Genomic DNA, 24449 nt, shown 5'->3' with positions numbered 1-24449 from the left:
CTTTTTTCGGCATTCTCATAATGGTCTTTTTATTTTGGTGTACATTTTGATAGGCTGGCCATGGTAACTGGACCCCAATTGTGTGTTCACAGTAACAATTTAAAACACAGAGCTCGGACGCCAAGCTAATAGGAAGAGGGCTGTGGGGCCCTGTTGGGCCCCACTGCCAGAAAACACACCCAGGAATGTGTTTTGGCTGCCCGATCCCAAAATTATCAAGCATAATAAGGAGAACCTTTTCTTTTTATGGAGAGCACATAGCTTTGCAGTCCCGCAGCAACGTGGACCTTGCCATTAAAAAAAAATACTCAATCAAGAAATGGAGAGGGGTGGACAGGTGCAAGGGCAGGCAAAATGCTACAGAGACTGTCTCCCTCCACACAGGTTTGCCCCTGTTTGCTCCCCATGCCAGCCATTTGAGAGCTCCAGGTTGCTGCCAACATCATATGGAAGAGGCGCTAAAACCCGCGAGCAACAAGAGGCTGACTAGGGGTTAATTTTTCATGCAGAATCAGTCTAACTGTTGATAGAGTTTAAATATGCAAAGAGGTTATAGCACCAAGCCGCTTAAATAAATAGCTTTATTAAGAAGTGAAACAAACTTTGTATAGAAAGAGAAGAGAAATAGTCTTAACTAAGTGTCTGCTCTTTTGTTGTTATTCAGTCTATTCTGTTCTGGGAGGAAGAGTGCTCAAAGGAGCAGGAAGTCTCCAATGAGCCAATCAGGACATGCAGAAATATATTTGAAAAACATCAGTAAGTTTCTAATCTAAATATGCTGTCTACATATCTCTTCTGATGCCCCTGTACGATATTCTTTATATGCTGTTGAATCAGACTACAGATCCTACGTATTCCAATACCAACAAGTCACAGAAAGCTTGTAAACTCAACAGGCCTACACAATCATAGAATCATAGAATCCTAGAATCATAGAGTTGGAAGGGGCCATACAGGCCATCTAGTCCAACCCCCTGCTCAACACAGGATCAGCCCTAATGAAAGACTTCAGACTGCAAGCCTCCATACAACTCAGTAAAGCTCTGCCAGGGAGCATCCCATGGATGTAATGGTGGCAGAAGGATGAGCCCACTTCACTGCCATCGCTGCCACTGAGAAAGTAAGCTAATAAGCTCTTGTTCATGTTCAGTCATGTTTCCCCCACATTTTGCTTCACTTGCACATTCTCTACCCTGAGATTTCATGACCAAGCATTCCAGCTTCCACAGGTGAAGAGAGAGCACTGAAGAGCAATCAGGTCCACTGCCTGGGTTATTTCAGTCTTCCATAGGTCAACCAGGGTCTGATAGAAGCACCAGGACTGCTAACTGGAACATCCCCCAGATATATCAGGAAACTTTCAGCCTTGGAGTGCCAATCATCTGAATCAGACCTTCACCAATCCAGAGTTCCAAGTATCTGTGAGTCTAACCCTTGCCAGGTAATATTTGTTCCAGGAGAATGGCATAGTAGAAATTTCTTCTGTTACTAATCCATGCACCTTGTCCCTGAATTAGACCAATTTGTGCATATACTCCACTATACGTGATTTTTTATGGGACTGCCTCATTGTTACCATGGCAGCCATGGCATCTTGAACTGCTCCTAAACATACACATTGAAGGCCTCAAGGGTCACAAACCTCAAGATTTTTCAACACCAAATCAGAGAATTTTTCTATCAGTCCAGACAAGAAAATCAGGTTGCCAACCTCCAGGTGGTGCCTGGAGATCTCCTGGAATTACAACTGCTCATCAGAATACAGTTCGCCTGGAGCAAAGGCTGCTTTGGAGAGTGAACTCACTGGCATTTTACACTTCTGAGGTCCTTCCTCCCAAACTCCACACTTTCTGGGCTCTACACCACCAAATTTCTGATTGGTGGTCCAAAAAGAGATTCCCTCAGGGTGACAAGGCAGATGTAGCTAGGGCAGCTGTGACGGCGCACACTGAAATGTCAATAGTTCTCATTTTATTTCTAGCATGTTGTGCTTCGGTAAAAGACCAAGTTTAAACATTGTCTTTTACAGCATGAGAGCCCATTCAAATAGCAAGATCTGAATGGGCTCCAGGAAGCATGCATCCACATTCATATATTTACTGATTTTTTACCACACTTCAGCTTTTCAGATTACTCCCATGTTGTATTACGATTTCTTCTTTTAAAATAATTTTTCAAAGGCCACAGGGCTTTAGGCATAATAATAGAATGCCTAGCTCCTGCTTCTTCAACCTGTGACATTACCGGTGGCAACTGGGGATCCTGAGGAGTTCTCAGCTAAGCTAAAGTCTATGCGCAATGAAGGGCCCAAACTATTCCGCCACTTCCAGGAAATGTCTAAAATCTGAAGCCGGACATAATACCATGGCAAAATGTACAGTTCCAAAAAGAACATTTGGGCAATTTGGAAAATGTATGTCAAGTCAAAGATATGTGAGGTTATCTCCTCTACACTTTTAGAGCTGCCTTCCTCTTTTTGTGTTGCGTGGCATGTCAGACAAGGATTACTCATGCCTTCATTGGTTTAGGCCTGCATGTATGCTGTGTGTGGGTTTCTTGTTCCTCATTTTAGACATATATACCCCCTTTCTCTAAACACAATTTTGTCAAAGTTCATGGTGCTTTTTATGCAAAGCTGCATGCGTCCTGTCACATTCTCAGTCCTGAAGATTTTACTTGAAAGGTACTTGAAAAGAAGACTCTACAAAGGAAGGAAATGGCAAAACACTTCTGAACATCTTTTTCATTGAATGCCCTTTGCTGAAATCATCATAGTTGTTGCAGCTTGATGGCACTTTACACACACACAAGGAAACTGCACAGGTGTGATATCATAATAGATGCCCATGACAATTGCACGCCATTGCGGTTTGAAATTTTTTTGTTTAAAAGCCCTGAGCATTTGTCATTGACCATCACAACATAAGAGTCCAGAAAGAAATATTAAAGGGAAAGGGCAGGAGTATGCCTACCGGAACTGATCTTCCCAAGTGCCAACATGACTAGAGTGACCTGGGATCTCTCCCTAGTGCAACGGCTCCCATGCTGTAGAGATTACAATGGGACTGGGTCAGGATAACCAGCTGTCACCTTTTCAGGTCCTTCTTAGAAGACAGTGTCTTCAGAACAGGTGCAAATACCTGTTCAAAACGCTTCTGTCACAATGCTCCACTCAAATCTCTTCTGGCTACCACTTAATCTTTTTCTCAACATCATCTCTAGTCTAGAGGGGAGAATACCTCTAATGGCTCTTGTTATCATCCTATCTCCTGTCAGCTCAAAGCTGACTGTTGTCTGTACATGCCTTTCTAAGGTAGATCCTTCAAAATAGCAAGGAAAAACAATGTGGCAGCGGAGTTCCATGTGTTTGTTGTGGAGCATAAAAGCAAAACCCTTCCGGCCTACTCAGTATCCCCCCTCCCCCGTGTTGCTAGTAAAAGCTTCTGTCTCCTTTATCTTGAATCTAATATTCCCACCTGGTTAGTTGTATGTAGCTTGCTGCTTATCAGGAGACTCCCACAGCTTCGGCTCCACTCTACGCTACGCTGCATTTTCATAACCTACATAAAGAGAAAAGCTTTCGTTCTGTGTCGAGTTTTTCCACCGTCGAGTGAACTATAAATAAAGTGCCTTTTTGTCCTTTTTCTTTGGACAATAAGACATATTTTTTCTCGGTGATATGAACAAAGCAAACTGTGCCCTCCACCTTACTCTGTGTGCTGGAAAGTGGAAGAAAGCAGCATTGGATGTGTATCTCCAAGCGATCCATAGTTTACATGGAACCCTACAGCCCTTTCTAAGTGTATTATGATGACTTGCTACAACCTCCTCGTCTCTCTGTTTGTGTTTCTCTCTTTGTACTTTGAGGTGTTTGCATTTCAATGTTCTATTGATTTCTCTCTCCCCCCCCCCACACGCACACACACACACTTTTGATATAAAACATATCTTTCAACCCATGAAAGCATAAAGGAGAAGAAAGATTACGCCAATAAATTACAGAAAATATATGCACACAAACAAAATGGGTTTTTTTAATCTACAAAATCAGACCATTTCATTGCGACGGTATTCTATCTCGCTCAAAAGGATGTGGATAAACTGCGGTTCTGGTGTTTTTCAACAAGTGCTTTCATTCATTCATATGATAAATACATCCCCGACAATGCAAACAGCGACCACAGAGAAGTCCCATCAAGGTGACTTGAACAGGGATTGCCTATAAGCTGTAGCATGCTTGAGAAAATAGGACTTCAGCACTGAAACCACTTCTGAGCCAGTGGGACATAGTCAGAAATGAGCAGCATGAAAAGTTCAACTGAGACAACAGTTAAAAGTGGAAGAAGATGAGACCCAGCAAGGTGTAGTGGTTAAAATGTCAGATTAGGATCCGGGAAGTCCAGGTTCCAATTCCTGCTCATGCCATGGAAGCTTGCTGGGTAACTTTGACTAGTCACATACTCGCATCCTAACTTACTTCACAGGGCTGTTACTACTTTGCAAGGCAGCCTCTTGTGGCGCAGAGTGGTAAGGCAGCAGTCATGCTGTCTGAAGCTGTCTGTCCATGAGGCTGGGAGTTCAATCCCAGCAGCCAGCTCAAGGTTGACTCAGCCTTCCATCCTTCCGAGGTCGGTAAAATGAGTACCCAGCTTGCTGGGGGGTAAATGGTAATGACTGGGGAAGGCACTGGCAAACCACCCCGTATTGAGTCTGCCAAGAAAACGCTAGAGGGCATCACCCCAAGGGTCAGACATGACCCGGTGCTTGCACAGGGGATACCTATACCTTTACCTTTATATAAATAGAATCATAGAATCACAGAATCATAGAGTTGGAAGGGGCCATACAGGCCATCTAGTCCAACCCCCTGTTCAACGCAGGATCAGCATATCCTAAAGCAATAAAGTAAACAGAAATAGAAATAAGAAGGCTACATGCCCAATAAATAATGTATTTCCTATATGCACCCTAAGTGTATCATTTATTAGTATGTGCAAACAGGTGGGTTGGCTAGTTTGAAAAAGAGCAGGAGTCATTATTATACATTAAACCAGATCATGTCTTGTTCAGCCCACAACCTCAGCTTCTCTGCAGGATGGGAGAAAGGTGATCAGTAAGGAAGGTGGTTCATAGAATCCAACCTCTGATTACTTCAGATCAGAATAAGATACACACTGGAAACCTGCTTCATTCAGTATGCTTTCTGACACAAAGAATAGTCCCCACAATATAAAACTTATCAAACAAATCTCATTTCTCACCCCGTAACTGGTAATTCATGAAAAGTGCATGAATATGTTTCCCAGTATGATGTGAAAGAAGAAAAGGTCCATACCAAGTCTGATAAAGAAATTAGTGGGGGGGGAGGAGAATCTTTAACATTTGTGAAACCCGAAGTGGTTTGTGGCAGGTTTCTTCAGAAGGATATGACTGTAGCAATGTAAGAATAAAACCAATATTAAATACATATTTTATACAATTAAAATGCATTCAAAATATGAAAATATATGGAATACATACACAGAGCATGTGCAAATATATTGATGAACCAGTATGCAGTACCCTTTCTACATCCAGGATGATGAAAAAGAATAAAGAAAGTGTATAAGCTATCTAATAAATATTCTAATGGGGAGAGAGGCTGAGCCATCACAGATTACAATATATCTCTTTCTAGGATGGATCTGTGTCAAGGAGAAGTAATGCATGAAGTGGCCCCCAGATCACATCATCCATTATTTAATTCATGGTCTACTTACAGTCCTATTGACTCATTCTTCATGCTACTGCTGCATTCAGTCCCCATTCATTCAAGGCACCTGGAGAGAAATGTCTCTGTTTTCGCTGGTCCTTGAGATGGAGTTATAGAACACACTAGGTTTAAGGCCCGCTATAGCCCAAATACAGCGGGCGCTAGCGGATGGACGGCTGGGGGCGGGAAGCAGGCCAGTGGAGGGGTGGGGAGCAATGGGCTTAGAAGAGGGGCGGGGAGCGACGGGCTAAGAACAGACGACGGGCTAAGAATAGCCTTCCAATTGGCCCCTTGCCCCCGACTGACAAGCGGAGGGGCCAACCTGAAGGTGCAAAATGCCTTCCAGTTGGCCCCTCTGCTTGTCTGGGGCCAAGGGGCCAATCCAGGGTGCTGATCCCAGACCCGGCCCACCCCAACCTCCCTTGCTGTTTTATTTATACCGCTCCTCGAGCGGTTTACAAATAGGAACGAATCACCCTCACAACAGGTGGAAGCATTAGGCGTCCACAGGTGTAGTGGTTAAAGAGTGGCAACTCTAATCTGGAGAACTAGGTGTGATTCCCCACTCCTCCACATGCAGCCAGCTGGGTGACCTTAGGCTAGTCTCAGTTCTCCTAGAGCTGTTCTCACAGGCAGTTCTATTAGGACGGTCACCCCACCTACTGCACAGGGTGTCTCTTGTGAGAAGATGACTGAAAAGGTGTTTGTAAGCCACTTTGGGAATCCTTGGGAAAATGAAAAGTGAGGTATAAGAAACCAGCACTTCTCTCTTCCTAATGCCACTATATGTGCACCTCCGTGTAGTTGCACCTAGGCATAGGAGACCCAGAAGCAGAGAAAACAAAATAGCTACCCAAAAGAAGCTACTGCCTCTACAGAATCAAATCAGAGCTCTCCTCCAGCCAGTGAGCTAGTAACGTGATTGGTGTAATCAACACAAGGCTTTGGAAACAAAGGCCTATTAGCACCTATCTTGACAGCAAGATGATATGTGCAAACCCTGCTGATTTGGCAAATGTTCCTGTCAGTTACATTCCTGGGGGGGTCACTCCTTCCTTACTTTCCCCCCTCCCTCTGACTTCCTCAAAATCTAAACCAGATAAGTCAGGCCCCATAAAATAGGCGGGTATGAAGATTTATGCAGGTTATCGACTGATTTTTCAAGACAAACTAGCTAGGATGTCTATATTGCAGAGTTCAGTTATGATTGTTTCATTAGAATCCGAATACACACTGTATGCGAGTATTTGTGCGTGTGTGTGTGCATGTGCGTGTGCATGTTCATAGGGCTGCATTCATACACAGTCACACACATGTACATAATTCTAGATAATTTTTTTGTAGTGTAAATACTGCTGAGGAGGAAAGAGGGAAGATTTTTTACCACTCTGTATAAGATTCTAATGCCATGGAATGTGACACAAGGGAGGGGAAAGATGACATGGAACAGCTTGATTTGATAAGTTCTTGGACGCTAAGAAGGGTCAGTACTTGGAAGGGAAACCTCCACCACATAAACTGCAGAGAAAGGCAGGGGCCAACCACCTCTGCTTCTCACTGGCCTTGAAAGCCCTTGCTGTGATCACCATAAGCTGGCTGTAACTTGACAGTACTGTATACATGCTAATGCCATTAAAGAATGGCATCACATGTTAGTTCTTCCTGTTCCCAGTCATGGTAGTATGGAAAGAAATCTTGATGCAGGATGAGACCAGGACCAGAACCATCTGAGCAATCACTAGGACTACACTTGTCACTTCCAGGTAGCTCTAGGAGTTGTCAGAAATTCTATGATCACAACTTCCTGTAACTAGACAAGGCCTTTATATTTTTAATTTTTTTCCCCAGGACAATCACACCTACCATTGCTCCCAGTTTGCCTGGAGGTCTCCTGCCATAAGTAGGTAAATGGAAACCCTAAACCACCTACATAATGTCAGGGAGCGAGGTCATGCATGACCCTAATAGTAGTTCTTCAACATTTCAGGCAGAAGCTCTGTTTAGTTGGATGACTTTTAAAATGAACTTATTGTTTCAAAATCTTTTCTTGCACACATACAGCTAACTTTCCCTCCCACGGTGAAGTCTAATGTAGTAATTAATATTAACATTTATTAAAAATCTGAACTGCCAATCAGATCTCCAGTGGCCACTAAGAAGCCCTGCAAGACAAAAGCCACACCTGGATTTGCCAACTTTTAAAAACTGCATGGTGGATGCCAGGGAAGGTGTCGGCAGGTGCCCTCTCAGCCATCCCTTGGGGACCCCCGGATTAGGCAATGGCTGTAGTAAACAAGCAGTGTCATCTCACTAGCAGAGATTCATGTGTCTGGTGTGTGCATAGTGGGTCTCCTCCACAAGATCCTCCTAAAGTCAAACCTTGATGTTCATAATAGGATTCCAGCGGAGGTGGGGATTTTTCACTCCTGGTCTAATCCAATTTCAAGAGGGGGGGGACGACAAAATCCTGAATCACAATTCACCAGCTCGTTTCGGCTTCCGTGCCCAGCCTCAATGAAAAGGAAACTGTTCTCTCTTACACAGAAGTGAACTGATGCCATCTCGAAAAATGCCATTCTGTATTGGGAGGAGACAGCAGCACACTGTTTTGATGTGACCAGCCATCTTATTCAGACCTTTGTGGGCTTCCTCCTTGGCTTTGCATCTCTCTCCCACTCACACATCTGCGGAAGCGCCTCATTTCCCCATGACTGCCCGACACACAAGCAGGCTCTTTGCCACTGCTGAGAGTTGGATTGTTGCCTTTATTTATTTGGTGCTCCTTTCTTTCCCCTGCATTGAAAATGACTGCATGGGGTTGTCTTTGTCACACTGTGATTGCTGCCTTTTATAATTGCAGGACCCGGATTCTTCTGTGCTAATGCTAAATGCGGTTTAAAACATTAATAGCCCTCGATTTCTTCTTCTGCTAAAACAGAGCTTGGTTTCTTTTTCCTCTGAAACCTTAGATATTTCGAACAAATCCTGAAATCAGAGACCTCCACAGTTAGTTAATACATCATTATAGGATTATAGTGAAATGAGCTGATGCAAAGGTATAATGAAATATTCATGCAAAAACCAACACAACTCTATCTCCTTCCCAGCCATAACATTTGCAGAGACCAAGAAATCTTTGTGGGTTTTAACAAGGGTTAAAATTGTCATTTCCTGTTCTGGCTATGCAAAAGGGAGCTCTATTTATTTCAGTGGGTTTTGCACAAGTGTAACTCGTATCACAGGCAAAGACATTGAAGAGAGGGGGGAATTGTTCAGAAAGAGTACAGCGAAATGCTATTTTTTTCCCCCTCCTGGCTGACACTATGCACATTTTTTTCTATTGCAGTCCCAACGTATTTATCCTTCACCTCCATATCCGATTGCTGCGCTAATGCCATTTAAAACCAGATGGAAGAAAATTATATTCTGTACAAGGTTTCAACTGATTCCTTTCATTTCATAATGGTCCTGCTTAGAAGCCTCCATGTGTGAACCATGTTGGGCCTCTGTAATTTGTTACTAGCTATTGGATATTGCTGAGATAAATGCATAGGAACACGGTTTATGAAATTGTAAGTGGTGTTACATTTGGACTTCGGATTAAGACCGCATGTTGAGTTCTTCAAGCCATTATTGCTTCTGCCATTTGCTGAGGCTTTACTTTTCCAGCAAATCACTGGATTTGAGCCAAATAGTTGCAGTTTTCTTTGGACAATGCTTTCAAATGATTTCTTTTTAACAAAAAATAATACGTCGAGCAGCTTCGTCCACAACAAGAACAACATTTGTGGAATGTAAATATGTAAATGCAGTCAAGAACACCTTATTTTCCCATTATTATGTGTTCAGTTCTTCGCACACATTATACGAAGGTCAACTTTTTTTTTCTTTTCTGTTCTCTTCAATATTTTATCCAAAAAGATACAACAAATGTTCTAATTTTGACACATAGCTATTCCCTTTCCCTTCCTGTCTCATGATTTCTAGCATAACCTTTTTGGGGTCAAATTTCACACTGCTCCCCGTTTCATCAGCAAAGAAGTAGTTGAAGCCAACCCATGCAAATTACTATACTATCTGGAATACTTCCACATAATAAATAAATGAAATGTTATCGACATTTTAACATTTTATTGCTTTATGTAGTTGAAAGTATATATCATGTATGCATTTAAAAAAATAAATATCACAAGCTAGGCTGTATCTCAGACACCTTTGTCTTGGTTGTCCAGTGTACTTAAAACTGTAGACTGGGCTACCGTAATGCACTTACAAACAGGATAAATGCTAGAATATGGGAGACAGGGATTATTGTAAGAGAGCCAGTTTGGTGTAGTGGTTAGGAGTGCGGACTTCTAATCTGGCATGCCAGGTTCGATTCTGCGCTCCCCCACATGCAGCCAGCTGGGTGACCTTGGGCTCGCCACGGCACTGATAAAGCTGTTCTGACCGGGCAGTGATATCAGGGCTCTCTCAGCCTCACCCACCTCACAGGGTGTCTGTTGTGGGGAGAGGAAAGGGAAGGCGACTGTAAGCCGCTTTGAGCCTCCTTCAGGTAGGGAAAAGCGGCATATAAGAACCAACTCTTCTTCTTCTTCTTCTAAGAAAAGGAATTGCATGAGACTGAGTGAAAAATTGGCTGGAACAAACCCAGTCCTTTTTGAAAGTCACCAAAACTGTAGCAGCACCATGAGGAAAATAAATTTTGATTAAATAGTTATGATAAAACAGATCAGCAAGAACCATGGGGAAAAAAACTCCCCTTTGGGGAAGGACTATGGCTCAGTGGAAGAATTTAGCATACAGAAGGTCCCAAATTCAATCCTTAGCATCTCCAGTTAAAAGGAGCAGGTGTTGAAAGGATCTCTGTCTGAGACCTTGGAGAGCTTTGGAGAACTACTATCTATCAAAGTGGACAATACTGACTTCGATGCTCCAATAGTTTATTCATGCAGTATGTTCATGCAGTCACATGGCCCTATACAGCTGCAATAATTGCAGGTGAAAAGACTCCCCAGACCAGCTGTCCCTAACCCCCGGTCCGGGGACCAGCACCAGTCCATGGATCAGTCGCTACTGGGCCGCGGCTCCTCCTCATCCTCCTCCCTGGCTGCTGCCTCAGGGGCTGCCCTGCCACTCTGCCACCGGCTCACCTTTGGTGCTCTCTGGGGGCTGCCATGGCTGGGGCTCCCCCTCAGCGCTGCACTGCACAGCTGCTGCTGTCAGTGTCCCCCAATGGGCGGTGCGAAGTCAGGGGCGGTGGGAAAGCAAGTGGCGCAGGGGCTCAGGCGGCAGTGGTGATGTCCCTCAGCAAAAGACCCCCCCCTGGGCCTCAGTAAAATTGTCAAGCATTGACCGGTCCCTGGTGATAAAAAGGTTGGGGACCACTGCCCTAGACTATATGTCCTGCTTGATGGTTCCCTCTGGGCTCAGTGCAAACTTGTAACATCCTCACCTCTGGTTTCATATCATACATATGTTAATGTTATTCAAAAATGTTACAACTAGATCTTTTCAGAATAATAGATCTGTGATCATATACCAGGCCAACGGAGGCCCTATTCCTGCTAAATTATACCCATCCTCTACCACCCCAACCCACCCACCCTGCTTGAGCCCTGCTTTCCTGTGCTAGTCCTGCTGAGCCCTGCTTTCCTGCCAGTCAGACCTACTCAACACAAGCAAGGAATTGTAGGTTAGTGTTTGACTTGGTTACAAGTACTCTGGTGAGATTTTCCTCTGTGTGGGCCTAATGTATTGCATATTTTCCCCCAACATATCACATTTTTATCTTATTCTTCTTTCAAGAAGTTCCTGGTAATATACCCTTCCTCCAGTTCAACTTTACATCAACTGGTGAGGTAGGCTAGGATGACAACTAGTGACTGGTTTAAGAAGATATGAGCTTAAAATGGCACTCCAAAAGGAGGGGGGAAACCAAAGATCCCAAAACGATCTTCTTCAAGGGCAAAAAATACCCCGATGTGTTGCTATCTGACTTATCGGAGAAGATTATTGCACAAGTAATCTGAGCTCTTTTATATGCGAAAGCCACACCGCAAGGGCTTTTTTCCCCTTGCCCTCGAAGAAGATCCTTGTCATTAAAAAAAATGCATTGTGCTGCATTAAGCTTCCTTTTGAAGCACCCTTCTGAAGTTTTGCTTCTCTTTTTCTTTTTCTTGCAGCTCTTGGTGCCACTCCCCTCCATTTTGGGGCAAAGCATCGATGTCTGTTTCAGGCTTGGCCGACATAAGTTCCACAATGCTTCGTCAATATCTCTCTGCTTAAGTGTGATAGCCCAATGGAAATGGAACTTCCATATAATTATACTTCATTACTTCTTAGTTCAACGCATTTTAAATGGTGTGTTGAAGAGCGCCACTTGAACATAATGAGGCCCCATTTTGATAAGAGGCTCTAGTGGGATAAGGAATCATAACAGTACTGCAATCCAAGTTTTTGATTCTTGGTTCATTAGGCCACATGGATAGCTCTTAAAAAGGTTTCTTCCCCAAACAAAGCACAGTCGCCATACTTTTTATCTTACCCTGGTGAATGTTATTGGTAAAAAGTCACTGATTCAGAAATCCGCCTTTGAAGCAATGGAACAACTCTGAGCCTCCATACAGCACTGCCAGACAATTTCCCCTCCTGGTCTGCTCCCTAGAAGTTCGGTGTTGCTCTGCATGCAGGTCCACAGCCCAGCCAGCAGCCACTCTGCTAATACAAGCGATGAGCTTTGTAGCACTTCTCTATATTTTACTTAGGACACGTTCCTTAGATTCTTCTCACAATCAGAGCACTCTCACACAACCTCTGCCCCCACCCCCCAAAAAATCAACACCCCCAATTGTGTTTTTTTTCCTGCCAGTCAGACCTCCTGCTGGGTGACATCTTTGTAGTCAAGCATCATCCGGCTGCTCCTCTGCCCAAACCCCAAAGTGTGTATGTAGCAAATTATTATTATAGCCATCAAAAGTGGTAACTGTGAGGCCACAGTCTCATGTTATGGCCTTACTTTTAAAGTTGGGAGCCTTCTAGAGAAATTTAGAGATTTTTTTCTTGTTGTTGTTTAAAAGAAAGTAATTTTACAAGCAAGATTTATTTGATTTTCTGGGGTTTTTTTTTTTGGTCATGGGAAAATATATAGCCGCTGACATTTCCCAATCTCATATCTCAAGATGGGCATAGTCTGATACTAGACAAATACCACCAATCTAAGTATGGGAGCCCATCGCAGACATTAAGCGAAACCTTTGTCATTTCTTCTTAATCTCTGCAGCACAAGAAAGCAGAACTTCCATTCTGAAGAACTGAAATGGAAATAGAAGTTAGGTGCTTTAATTTAATTTTGAAATGCCTTTCACATTTTTTTCATGTCAAGGCAACGAACCAGTGACTATGATTTCTTTCCTGTTGCTTATTCGCCAAAATAAACCTTTCTATTGTATTTTTTAAAATAAATGGTTAAATACAAAGTAAAAAATAAACATGCAATAAAAGCATCTTTGTTGACTTGTAGAAGCAGGAAAAAAACATGGAAAAATAGTAAACACCCTAACTGGGCAGGACTGTATGTGTTTGGTATTGACAATCTTGGTAGAGTCATTAAGCAAAAAAACCATTAAAGTATTTAGCAAGAGTTCAAGCTCTCTTTCAGTGTCATTGTAAGCAGAATTACACCCTTCTGAGTACACTGAGGACAGCACTTGTATGTCATCTATATCATGAATATGAACCAATGAGTGATTCAGATTTTGCCAACTCCTTAGCTGAATATGGTGAGTCAGCATCTTCATTTCCCCTTCATGTCAAATCCTAGGATGATATTATGTTCATTTACTATGGCTGTCTGATCTTGATCCAGTCTGATGGTGATGCTGTTGCTGGATGCTACCGAGTGCTTCTGTTGTTTATAATTTTATTGGATGTTTAAGATTAATTATTAAATAGACCCATTTTCCACTTATTGTTCTAGCTGTTTTTGAACTGACTGGCACTATCTACCACCAGTGCAATCCTAAACAGAGTTATACCCCTTGAAGCCTGTAGTCTTAGAAGGGTGCAACTCTGTTTAGGATTGTACTGTGAACCTTTGTTGTTGTTGTTGTTGTTGTTTTTGCAATATATAAAGTTTTGATCAAGAAGTTAATTGCAATGCGATTCTCTTAGTGGAATATGTTACATTCCATCGCAACCTCCGAATGGACTGACGTGTGGAAAGTTCTGCATGAGAATGAGGAGGGGAGCATACATGTGGCACATATATGTGGATGACATATGGCTGCTGCTTCCCCAGGCACCAGGTTTCATCAGTCCCTGAGAGCCACATGCATTGTGTGGATGAAAATATTATTTCATACACCTGCAAAGTATCTACATGTCTCCATGTATTCATTTTAATCATAAATGCACAATGGAAGAGCTGCCAGGCTTCTTCCTTAAGACTACAATCCGAAGGAAATTTTGCCAAGCCTAAACCCCACTGAGTAGACCTGAGTAGAATACCAAGGAGACCTTGTCATGATGTCACAGCAAGTATATAAGCATCACTGCATGCACACTCACTCAGGATAAAAATGGCAGCATGAGAAATGAGGTACTACATTGGAACTTACTTTATGATTCCCGTGTACAAAGATGATCAGCATCTAGCTACACAAAAACAGCAACCACACCACATTAATCTCATTGGATCCTAGACACCTAAGGCACAACTCCATTATGAGTAGGGATTCCATATGTGCACACTTCGGATCAAATTACACAGAGATATATAGACGTGCCCCTGCTACGCACTTGATCAAAGTCTCAGATAATGAGGCATGCATAGTCAACATGATTGTAATTAAATTGCATCAAATATTCCTGACCTTTGTGCACAGTCTTTTGGGGTAAAGTCAGAGAGTGCGCAAAACAAGAATTTGGGAAGCCTTTATGATACAGGAAGAAAGGTAACTTTTTCTCCATCAGTGTAATTAGCCCTGGCGTATTGACTCTTCACATCAGTTTCTTTGGCCGGGAGCTACCTTGTGGGAGAGGTTGACATAATCATGCTAAGTGCTGCCAGTTTGCTTTGCTGCCTTGGATTATGCAAGAAAAGTGGTGCCTAAAACGTAGGTGAATGCTCTCTGCTGCATGTTAATGAAGTCATTGTATCTGAAACGGTTGATATTTACAATTGGTTGTGCTTTAATTATGAAAAAGATCGATAATATGGAACTGCAAGAGGTTTTTTATTTTTACAAAACAGACCATTAATTAACCTATTGATTAGGGTGGAAAATGAGCAAAATATATTCCACCTCAAGAGCCATTCACTTGAACAGTGGCTCATCCATAAATTCTTACTGCATTAGTGTTTGCAAGCATGTAAACAATTCTACCGCTTGCCATTAAAACACAAAGATGCAAGTTCAGAAAGCACGGTGGAATGAAAAGCTCTGCACTCCATTGGCTGCATTATTTTTTGGCCAACAAGTCTCAGACTATTGCCATACTAGCGATATCCCTCACTTTTGAATTTTTGAAGTGCCAAACTTTGTGTTCATTTCCGCACCTCATTTTGCCTTTCCAGCTGCAGACCAGAATTGCACGCTCACTTACCTAATGGTTAAGGATTCCCTAGTTACAGCAATTTCATTTTTTTAAAGATGGATTCTAATTTGGGCCTGCCAAGTAGAGAAATCCTTGCATTTGAATTCCCCCAAGCTTCCATTTTGATTCATGTGTTCTCCCCTTTCCTTGTCACCTGCCAGATCACTTCCCCTCTTCCAAAGGGACAGAGTTTACAATTCTACTCCCATAAAGCAGAATGGGATCTCCCTTACTGATGGACAGGGCTGCCTGTCAGATCTGGAATGCCACACTATTATTATTTCCAGGGCTACAGAAGTCTACCCCCACCCCACTTCCTGGAACACTCATTAACCTGCCAGCATGCCTGCTGACCGGAGTGCCAACTCAGATGCAGCAGACATGCCCAGCCTAGGCCCAGCTTAAGGATTCATGGGGCCCGTAGCACCAGAGCCAGTTTAAGGATGCACAGGGCCCTAGCAGAGCCCCATTGGTGCTGTTTCTTGTGTTGCACAAATAACAGTGGGGCAACCTTCATCCTGTTTGTGTCTCAAACCTTGGTGGGATGAACAAATGCAATGCCCCAATATGTAAGGGAACTTCACACTTACGTGGCTCATGGTCCGCATGCATGCTTAATGATGTGCATGCTCAGTTACTAACAGGGCATGTGTATTGCCCTTTTTCTGTTCTTGTGGTCCACAAACCACTTAAGCATGAAGATCCTCAACCATCACAATGTGAAGGCCCTTTAACCATACAAGCACCAGAAGCATGGGTCCATAGCATGTGCTACTAGGATAAACTGCCTCTACTTGTATCTTCAAGTATAAATGACTCTCTTGTAGGTGGATGCTCCTATGAATCCGATGAATTGAACCCTGACTTACCAAAGCTTATGCTGAGATAAAAACTGTTAAACTTGAAGGTGCCACTGCAGCAATCTAACACAGCTACCTCTCTGCAGCTACTCTATTTATAACTCAGGGCCTTTCTGCTGCCGATGTTGAAAAGAATTTCAGAACTGATGAATTCCCATTCTCCTTATCTTCCTCTGAAGCACAAGGAGATACCTCCAAGGACTGATCTTCTCATTGAGGAGCCCATAATATCCCTCCAGAAACCCATCTAGAGTAATATAAATATATATTCTAATCTCCTGTTACACTCACTTTTGTCTTCTTTTTGTTGTCCTGTGTTATGTCAAAATTTGGAATGTAAGCTCCTTAGGGCAGAGAGCTGCCTGTAAAGTGCCATGTACATGGATAGTCCTTAACATTGGTATAGGTAAAAGGTAAAGGTATCCCCTGTGCAAGCGTACTCATTTTACCGACCTCGGAAGGATGGAAGGCTGAGTCAACCTTGAGCCAGCTGCTGGGATCAAACTCCCAGCCTCATGGGCAGAGCTTTCAGACAGCCTTTCAGCCGCTTACCACTCTGTGCCACAAGAGGCCAGTCCTCTACCATAATTGAGAGGGGGAGTTGGAAAGTTGGCTATGAAGTGGCCCGGCCAGTTTAAAAGGAGAAAAAGGAGGAGGAAATTGTGATTGCAAGAAAAACACCTTAGTACCCTTTGAGGCATTTCCCTCTAGATTCAAATATTTCTGGAGAAGGCAGTTGGCTTCTGAGTAGCCGAATGTCACCACCGAGGGGTGGCATGGCACTCTGATAGGAAGCCAGCGGATACTTTGGTGTCTTTGCCGGGTGAGCAGGGTTTTGGGCTAGGAAATGGGATCAACAAGTGGGTACTGCATTAGTCGTTTCCTTACCCCACTACCAAACCCTAATTACTAGGTGAGAAGATGGAGACTTGGGAGACTTGGGAGGAGGGGAGGAGCTCTGCATCCAAAGGACAAGGGAGATGAAATTTGTGCAGGCATGGAGTCCTGTGGCTATCCCAAGAAATCAATGTAAGGAGTAAGGCAAGAAACATAAAGGATCCATGCCCCCACATGGGGAGTGTTCTCCCCGCATCCACCTACTCCTGCCTTTCTAAGGAAGTAAATCTATGCCTGCTATTTGCTAGTTTTACTTGGATTGCTTCAAGCTTTTATGTGATTATTTCATTCTGTTTTGGGTACAGGTGGTTCCTTAACTTTTGGAAACTTTTGGAAACCCAGGAAAGGCATAAATATGGATCTTTGTCATAAACAACAGAGACCATGAAAAGCCATGGAAATGTGTTCCTGGGTTTTATGAAGGAGCCCAGTCAAGAGAACTTTGTGTGATGTATACACAGACCCTGCAAAACACAGAATTGTTTCAGTTTTGGGGGACTACAGATGTCTGGAAAGGAGAGAAATGGAATTAGCCCCCTCTCCCTTTGCTTTCAATGGCCTGGTAACTGGTGTCATCAGAGTACCATCTTTCCAGCACATGTATGACCAAAACTGACCCAAGGCAGAAAGATCGGAGGGCATATTGGGCTGCAGAGATTAGAGTGCTTGACAAGGTCTCACTTTCCCTACTTGCTAACAAACTAACTGTGGGACCTGTCACTCAGTCAACCAAAACTGTGAAGATAAAATTGAGCAGAGGAGATCCATATATGCTGCCTGAGCTCCTTGTAGGAAGGATGGGATAAAGCCTGTACAACCTGCATATTGCTCCATTCAGTGAAATTTCAGCAACTGTGATACAGAAGTGCTTTGGCAATATTCTGGGTATCCATGCAGTTGTGGGACGATTTTTAATGGGACTGTATTGGGCCCAGAATGCCAAAGTGTCCTGAACCATGAAAGAATTGGTTGGCTATCATTCAACTACCTAGTGAAATAAAATGCAAGAATCCATTAAAAAGTGATGGAAAACAGAACTGAAAGATCTTTCTATTGCCATTCAGGCTCAGTTTAGACACAAAGTGGTGGCTTATATTAACCGTGAAGGCAGGATTTGGCTTGCAGACAATCATTCAAATCTTGATTGGCCATGACGAATGCTGACTTCATTGATTTTGGTGTGTTTTTCTTTTTCTCCTGCCATCCTCCATAGAGATCCAGATGGTATCTCAGCATGGATTGCAGTGAGGGCTGTGCCAGGAAGCAGGCCAGGATTAAACCAATATGCCTGGATTAATGGCATGCAGAATCACCTCATCCTGTTGTATGGTATGGCATTTTGTCATCTTCCTGGAGTCTTAATGAGAAAAGCAGACTATACTTTAACATGGTAGCAATTTACCAGTGCATAGCCAGCAGATAAGCCTGGAAGCCCAGTGTGGAACACCTAAGAACAGGATGTAGGCAGGGGGGCCTGAAAATGAAAGGGAGAGCCACCAGAGAATTCTTTTTTTGGGGGGTGGGGGGAGATTGGGACTGTTGTGTGCCTGCAACCAGGACCAGAGAAAAGAGGGATGTGACAGCTGACAAAGGTCCAAGAAGTAATGTGAATCAGGAGTGTAGCAGTGGAAGCTGGGAGCTTGAGAAAGATAGCTGGAAAATCTCAGACCAGGCTGTTATCAGAAAGGATGAAGAAAAATTCACCCCCCAGAGTGAAGCAATGGAACAGACGGCCATCGACCTTCCTACCAGTAGAGGACCAGCCTAGAGAGAGGGGCTGGCAGAGGGCCTGCAAGGACTATGGCATTTGTAAACAGAGAGGCAACTTGGGTGGGAGACTTTGGTGAACAAGCAAGCCAAATAGTTTGCACTAGAGTAGCAGAAGAGCCTTAATTGATTCATGGGAGATGCTCTGTGATGACAGCACGGCATTATTACATAAACAAGCATTTAATTTGCAGTACTTAGGAGTTTCTTGGCTTTATCCCTCTCTGCAGCAGGGTGGAGTTTGTGTGAACTGCTATAAACGTAATAGATAACTCAATCTAAACTTCTGCATAATTTGAAAACATTCCACTTGCCTTTTCAAGTCTGAACTGCCAGAGTTTCATGCATGCTTGGGAGTCACTCTCCTTCAATTGCGAAACTGTTTCTTTCTCATATACATTTTTATTGACAATAGTTTTTCAGATTCATATAGGCTACGAGAAGAAAAAACAGGCAAGTTGCTTTCAGACCCTACACTCAGTCACCAGTGTGGTCTTAATGAATGTTTAATGTTATATTGCTGAACTGTAGCTCATTAACCCTTACCTACCCCCTTTAGTACAGGTGTATCTAATGGGCTACCCATTTGGTTTCTGAGCATGGGCAGAAGCACCTTACTTGGAGCAATAAGGCACCTGTTCTTTCACTTTGCTTGCATGCCAAACCAGGGAAAGAGAGACTAATAACCTTTCCACACTTAAGGGAAGGCTGCTCTATAACCAATTAGTAAGTGTGGTAACTTCTTTTTCAGATAGCCTTGAAATGCTTCTGCTTTCCCTTCTCTTCCTCCTGTTTCTAGTTTGGAGGAAGTGATTTCCAGGCAGGGGCAACTTCAGAATTTCCCGGTTTAGTAATTATGACACTGATCAATTGCTATCTGTCCCTCCTCAAGTTTCCCCAGGACGGTTCTGAATCATACTCCACAATCTTATGTCTTGCAACATCTCTTCAGAGAAGATTACAGGGACATTAATTCATTTAACTAAGGGTTCATATTATTGTCACAACCAAGTCGTTTTTCCCTGTATAGTTGCTGGTAGGCCATAGCACAAATGTATGGCATCTTCCAAGGCTTCTGTGCATGCCCACTTGTGATGACAATTAAACATGGAAACAGGGGTTGGGAAGCAATGACTGACAGTCAAACGCTACCTATATTTTGCTCTGAGCACACTATTAATTCTTATGTTATTTTTAAAAGTCTGGTAAGGTTTTCCAAAATGCATGACCCTGCCTACACAAGATACCAAGAAGTGCATACTTGGTGATATGTAGAATTACTGCTATTAATATAATTGTCCACTGTGACATCACTAGATCCCACCCCATGACTTTGTTGAATCTTACCCATGACATCATCAGACACCCAGTAAGTTTGAGGGTTTACAGACTTGAGAAACTTTAGCCGCCGTCCCTGTCTCCCCCCCCCCCCAGTATACTCATGTCACTATGGGCCTTAAAAGGACTCTTTCTTCTATTGAAGGACTCCTTCTTCAAATTAAAGAATCCATGTTTAAAGAAAGCATCCAGCTACGATGCCAATTATTTTCTGGCAAATGGCTGAGGATGGAGGGACCAAGAAAAAGAGACCACGTCACAGGCATCACATGTCACTGGCATAACATGGGAAGTGACATCATCAAGACAGTGATTTCCAAGTAACATTCTGGCATTTGGGCAAAAACTCTATGGTAAAACCGACATCTACAATAGAGATATTTTACCAGAGTGTCTTCCAGAAGTTACTGGTGTGACTATGTCACTTCCTCTGTGATGCCAGCAATGTTTCCTGGACCTTCCTTTTCCTATTGGTAAATCCCCCACCTGGCCAGCTGATTGGCAGTTAGGGAGCAGGGCCTCATAGCGGATGAAACCCTGCCTCTACCAGGGGGGTTGGCAATCATAAATCCAACCCATTATCTATGAAGGAGTTCAATCCAGAGAGATTCATTTAACCTGTCAGGAGTATGCGGCTAAGTAAATAATGAGCATCATAATTCACATTTCCTATTCCCATAGCGGCTCAGATCAAAAAAATTACAAGTTCAAATCATTTTGCCTGCCAACAGTCATCCCAAGAAAAATGCATTTGTTTAGAAAGAGTGGGCTGTGGAAAAAAGACACTAAATGTCATAATTATTTCTCAGTTGGACAATAACAGATCAAATTTGATGCTTATAAAACCTGTTTCCAGATAACTCTGCATTACTCCTGGATAACAGCACCATAGTATGACAAAGCGTCCATGACTGTACACAGCCTTTCCAACAAGGAAAACAACCATGTGGGAGAAATCAGATGTTGCCTGCAGGGTGCCAGTGAGCAATGCCTAATAGAAGAAGAAGAAGAAGAGTTGGTTCTTATATGCCGCTTTTCTCTACCCGAAGGAGGCTCAAAGCGGCTTACAGTCGCCTTCTCATTCCTCTCATTCCTTAATGATGTCAACTAACGTTTTTTGTACTTTTACAAAGCTGGAATGTTTTGAAGCAAACTCTGAGACCAATCATATTTTTCCTAATTTGTTCTCAGGCCTCTTGACCAGGGGAGAAGTTGTTATCATCAATAGAAAGTAAAAATTGGTGTAAGTAAAAAACAAATTATTTTTGAGGCATTCAGAATAGAGACCCAAAGTTTCACCAGTTGTGCTGAAGAATGGCATAGATTGGGTATTTTTGCACTGCCGTCTTAAAAAACGATGAGGTGGTTAAAAACTCCAAGTGAAGCAATTTGTAAAGATGTGGAGTGTCAAGATACCTGATCGCTTTGGAGCGACAAGACTCCCGAGCTTAACTAAGTGTGGTGTTTCTCCATGACAGAAAGTCTCATGGCCTATTTTTTCCTGGAATCTCAGGATGGCGTTACATGGGTGTGGCACGTTAAAATCCAGGAGAGAGTAAAGCACTTGGTGCTTTCCATATACCAACATCTTGAGAAATATCTATTGCAAATCTAGGACAATAATATTCCATGCTGATTTGAGGATGAGATACAACTGTATACATATATTATTTGGTGGAGAATTGTCATTGGATGTACTGTAAAAGAAACTTAGACTCAGCAACTAGTGCCCTATCTGTCCCAAGGTCACCTTGCCACAGTGATCCATGTGATGGTCATCTCCAAGTTAGACTTCTGTAACTCGCTCTATGTGGGCCTGCCCTTGTCTCTGCTTTGGAAATTACAGCTGGGGCAAAAAGCAGCTACTAAAGTTCTCACTGAAACACCATGGAGGACCCATATCCAGCCTATGCTGAGGCAGCTGCATTGGCTACCAGTGGAGTATGACATTAGATTAAAAGTATTGATCTTTAAGGTCAAATGTGGTCTGGGCCGCCCATCGGTCATTGTGATCAGCAATGGCAAATAGGCTGGAGATTCCTGGGCCATGGAAAATCCACCTTGCCTTCACCGGCGCCAGGGCTTTTTCAGCCCTGGCCCTGGCCCTGGCCCTGGCCCTGGCCCTGGCCTGATGGAACACTCTGCCAAGAGAGATCATGGCCCTGCAGGACCTTAACCATTTCCACAAGGCCTGCAAGACAGAACTGCTCCACCAGGCCTACAGGCAGGGCCCTGACAAACCTGCAAGTAATGCTGGCCTCATGGCTATAAACTGAGAGTGGACTTTTTCTAAAGACTGGATTCCCCTCATCAAAACCTGGGGTATAGAATCTGAGTGCCCAGCTTGCTGGGGGGTAAAAAGGTAATGACTGGGGAAGGGAATGGCAAACCACCCTGCCAAGAAAATGCTGGAGGGCATCACCCCAAGGGTCAGACTTGCACAGGGGATAACTTTTTCCTTTACCTTATAGAAGCTGAATGGTTTTATTGTACTTATAAATGATTTTATAATTTTACTAATTGTTTTTCTGAGTGTAGTTACCTGCCTTGAGCATAGGGAGGGCAGATTATAAAAATAAAAGTTGTCACTATCATATTATTCTAAGTGTCACATATAAAACCAGGAAATAATTGTTCAATATCAGACCTCTTCGGGGTGTCATGAGGCTGTGACAAGAAAAAATAGAGTTTTATTCTACTAGTTATTCCTGCCTCTATAAGGATGAGAAATAAATGATCCAGCTATCTGAACCAATGAGAAAACATGAAGAACATTAATGTATCCTTCTCCTTTGTAATTCAGTGCTCTGGATTTTGCTCCCAAATCTCCATGGGGGCTGCTTTCCATGATCCCTTTTATTAGATGTGTCAATTCAGCTGTTCTCAGGCTTCAGATATGGCTCCCTCCCAGCTACTCTTGATTCATCTTCTCAATGGATGAAGTATTCCATAGAATAAACATGCTTAGAAGAAAGGTTTTCAATGTATTTTCTGACTCTTTAGCTAACTGTACAGTCCTTATTAGAAGATTGTTGCATTTGTTGCAACACTGGACTGCAAAAGAATGACTTGTCAAAATAACCTGGACAGGTTTCCCAATGAAGCTCTTAACCAATGAAATTAGTTCAGGCACTTATGTAGAATTAAAACTAGCACTGTTTTTAAAAATTAAATTTCAGATTATGCACTCACTACATGCAGTCTGTTCCCATGATGCATTTAGAATTAATTTTCCCATTAATTTTAGTGGTGTGATATCAGGCTCATTGGTATTTTATCTGAATTGTTTTAATAAATTATTTCACCTCACAAGACATGATATCAAGTTTCACTACATCAAGAACAGATTTCCTCCAGGACCATAACAGAAGCACATGAATAAGATCTAATTCCTTGTGCAGGTAAAGAAGGAATCATAATGTTCCAGTATATAACCCAAAGCTTTTTCTTGATTTTCAAAACAGACATCTATAGATTTAGAATCCAACATTATGCATTTAGAAACTACATAACCAATAATCATGGGACCAGACAGTTAATGCTAATTTTAAAGAAGAAAGCACAGATGCACTCACAGCATCATAAAGTGCTCTAATCTCAAGGAGAATTTGGAACCAAATATGAAAATCAATCACATGTGGGTGTGAAAGAAACTGATCTACCACATCAACAGTCCAACTCATAGGCCCCAACTTCCCACCTCTGCTGTCTTTGATGGTGGGATGAGATCAGAGGGCCAAACACGCAAAACCACCTTTGACTGTTTAATCCCATTGTTATAAATTAGATGGACAGCTGTTTTTTCCCTTGGCACCACAATCTATAAATGAGCTGGGTGGTTTGGAAACAGCCAGCAGTGCTGGTGACAAAGCAAGGAGATGATAGCGATCAATCCCTTCAAGGACACATGAGCCATAAGGAAATACAGACTACAAGGACTCCAATGACTGGAAGGACTACATTTTTATGGTTACCAAGAGGAATGCAGAGAGTGTGTTGGAAATAGTAGCTGAGTTAGGTGGGTGAGCATGGCTGTGACTCATTTTTAATGTGAAAATGTCTTGCTGCTTGGCGATATTTATTGTGCATTCAATTAAATTTATGTTTACACTTCACAAACATTGTCTATCAGCACAGATGTCCTGTGTTAGAAAACATGACACTTTGGAAATGTAATAACCATGCGTCTAAAATGTCAGCATATGCTGAGGAAATATGTCCTGGGTCCAAATATAGCA

General features: G+C 42.8%; 1 protein-coding gene across 1 annotated transcript in view; it reads right to left on the bottom strand.

The window, feature by feature from the left end:
- NXPH1 (neurexophilin 1) overlaps window positions 1-24449 on the bottom strand; it is a 174659-nt gene that overhangs the window by 68832 nt on the left and 81378 nt on the right. The gene's annotated exons all lie outside the window — the stretch shown is intronic.

This window comes from Paroedura picta, chromosome 11 (genome assembly GCF_049243985.1).
Source record: "Paroedura picta isolate Pp20150507F chromosome 11, Ppicta_v3.0, whole genome shotgun sequence".
In the NCBI taxonomy this organism is placed as follows: domain Eukaryota; kingdom Metazoa; phylum Chordata; class Lepidosauria; order Squamata; family Gekkonidae; genus Paroedura; species Paroedura picta.
The sequence above is the reverse complement of the archived record's forward strand: the minus strand, read 5'-3'. Positions and strand labels throughout refer to the sequence as shown.